The sequence below is a fragment of the Arachis duranensis genome, chromosome 10, assembly GCF_000817695.3.
Source record: "Arachis duranensis cultivar V14167 chromosome 10, aradu.V14167.gnm2.J7QH, whole genome shotgun sequence".
Taxonomy (NCBI): Eukaryota; Viridiplantae; Streptophyta; class Magnoliopsida; order Fabales; family Fabaceae; genus Arachis; species Arachis duranensis.
In genome coordinates, this window is record NC_029781.3 from 93,735,729 (window position 1) to 93,738,927 (window position 3,199).

A 3,199-nucleotide genomic window follows, 5' to 3' on the forward strand; every position below is an offset into this window, starting at 1 on the left:
AGAGACAAGGTCAATTAACTTAGCACAAGCCTCGGTGCTCAGAGTGGGTATCGGAACATCCCCTAAACAATCAACCTCAACCTCTTCCATTGTACCAAAGAGATTCTTGTAAAAAGAGAGGGCTTCTTCCTGGTGAATATCTGGATCAGTAGACCAAGACCCATCTCTAACATATAATTTATGTAGTCTATTATAGTTTCTATGCACCAAAGTCTGAAGATGAAAGAATTTAGTGTTTCTATCCCCATACTTGATCCACTGCTCTCTAGATTTCTGGTACCAAAAAAGTTTCTCTTACAATAAAAGTCTATTGTAATCTTTTCTCAGTTCAGCTTCTTTAATTATCAGAGATAACACATTCGTAACCTCCAAACGCCGTTGAATCTGATCAATTTGGTATTCTAGCTTACGTTTTTGCACAAAAATATTTCCAAAAACCTTTGAGTTAAATTCTAAAGAAGCCTATTGAACCATCTTAAGCCTTTCAGTAATGCTTTTAAACCCTTGATTCCAAGCCTTACTAATAATATGTTTATAAGAAGGGCGTGTTGCCCACGTAGCTTGGAACCTAAAAGAACGAGAACCTTTCACTCTGGGGCCGCCATAACAACGAACTAAAATAGGACATTGATCAAAATGAAACCTGTTAAGAATTTCACAATAACCCTCAAGAAATATTGTCATCCACGCTTCATTAACTAGTGCTCCATCCAATTTTTTAGCCAAGTCCCTGCTAGCCTGAACTATTTTATAGCAAGTATATCTCCTACCAGTCACTTTAAGATCGAAGAGTTCACAGTCATCTAGAGTAGTAGCTAATAGACTATCTCTGTGAGAAAAAAAATAAGCACACATACTCTCGTCTAGCGCCACAATCTCATTAAAATCACCAACGACCATCTATGATCCATTATGGCCTAAATTAATGGAACGCAAATGATCCCAAAGCATACTTCATTTTTCAAATTGAGAACTCCCATACACTGCACTACAAAGCCAAACTAAGTTACTCAAAGTATTCAGTAAAATGTTTAAGTTTGCGTGTATATATTTTTATCACATTTTAAAATATTTAAAAATATTTTTGTTGGTAAACAATTTGGAAATATTATTGTCCCCTACAAAATAATTCAAGGTGCATTTTGGTAGTTTACCTAAATATATTTGCTTTGACATTTGAGGCATTTCTTACCTAATGATCCATGCTCCTTGTTGCTTTCAAAAGATCCTGACTTCATTTCTTGTTGAACATCAAAGATGACTTCTTTGTCCTTCGGCAACTGAGTGTTACTCCTTTGTGTTATTTGCTTTTCAATCTTTAATGACAGCCTAATGACATCATCCAAGGTCCAATATGGTTGCAGCTGAACAACATCAGAAATTTCTGTGTTCAGTCCTCCAAGATAACGAGCAATTGTTTGTTCTTCAGGCTCTCGAATGTCGCACTTCATAAGCAACTCTTCGAAGTCCATTGTATATTTTTCTACAGATAATCACTTTTGCCTCAAGTTGTGAAATTTAATGAAGGTGCCTTGCCTGTAATGTTCAGAAAGGAACTTACGGTTGAGCTCATGATGCATTTTATCCTATGTCTTGATCTTTCTTCTTCCTTCTCTTTCTGACTGACGCTTGAGATTCTCCAATCATACCGATGCATGCTTTTTCAACTTGATTCCTACAAGCTTCACGAGCTTGTTTTCCGAAATGTCTTTTAACTCGAACACTCTTTCCATTATGTAAAACCAAAGTCTTTAGCTTTCGTGTTGTTGTGTCATGCTCTTCGTGTTGACAAATCTTCAGACGAAGAAGAAGAATGAAATGAATTTGCATTATCCTCTTCACTAGAAGAACTGTCTTCACTCTACTTGCCATGATTATTTTGAGCAGCTTTATATTTTGCAAGTTGCTCCTGCAACTCCTTAACTTGATGGCGTAATTCTTTTATTTCAATCTCTTGAGTAGTTCTACATTTTGAAGCCATCTTTTATTACTATGCAATGATGTTAATGCTTTGGCACCGATGTTATGATGATGATGATGATGATGCACAACAATGATAGAAATGCACCAATGATGATCATGATGGAAAGGCATTAAAGATAATCACCAACAGAAAAGGCACAAAAAGAAGAGAAAAAGACGATATTACTTGGAACTCTGTAATAGGCACCCGCACTGACGACGACTCATGCCAACAACTAGAGCACCGCACTGAAGACCCATACCCACGAATGAAATAAAATTTTACTGGAGCAAGGCGAAGACCGACCTTGCTCAGATTCTAAACTGACGTTGGGATGTCATTTGGGTCACCAATCTTGGCAAGTTAACAATTCTACTACGGTGAAAATAGCCAAGAACCCAAATTAAGGTAACAAAGCGATTTTGTGTCCAATTTTCTATGGGAAGTAACTACAAATATAAAGTGTGGTGTGATGATGTCATCCCAATGGATGCGTGTCACCTCCTGTTAAGAAGTCCTTGGAAATATGATTGTCAAGCTATTCATGATGGTTTCAAAAATACATACTCATTTATCAAAGATGGCAAGAATATCGTATTAACTCCGTTACAATATGTAGATGGTCAAAAGAATCAAGCTGAATTATGCCTTTTCACATCTTTCAAGACCAAATGCACTCATCAATGGGATCTTTCGCTACTACAAGCTGAGTCTTTTTCAATCCAAGGAGAATAATGCAGGAGCTCTTTCCAACCCAAGGAGAATAATGCAGGAGCTCTTTCCAACTTTGGGAGAATGATGCAGGACCATATATTTTTATGCTTGTGTTGTTAATTAAAGTAGTCTAGTTTAGCATATGTTGTTATATTGTGTTATGAGTTAGTCCCACATTGTCCAAGTCATAAAGGTTTTTTCCTCCCCTACTAGTATAAATATGTATATGCATATGTACCCTTTTTACTTATCAAGTTGAATTGATTGAGTTATATATATTAAAAAAGTTGTGTGCTTATTTTTCTCTAAACTCTTTGAGAATAAGAGATGAATCCTTGGCTTAGCCAATTAAGGTGAGTTCTTGGCTATTTTCACCATAGTGGGGTTAGGGATGGCAAAAGCCTCGTGGCGGGCTGGGTACCAGCATGAATTTACCCGGCGGCCGGGGGGGAGAGTTTTTCACCCGCTGGGACGGGGCTGTGGAAACCCGTTTAATCCCCATTTATATAAAATGACTTAAAT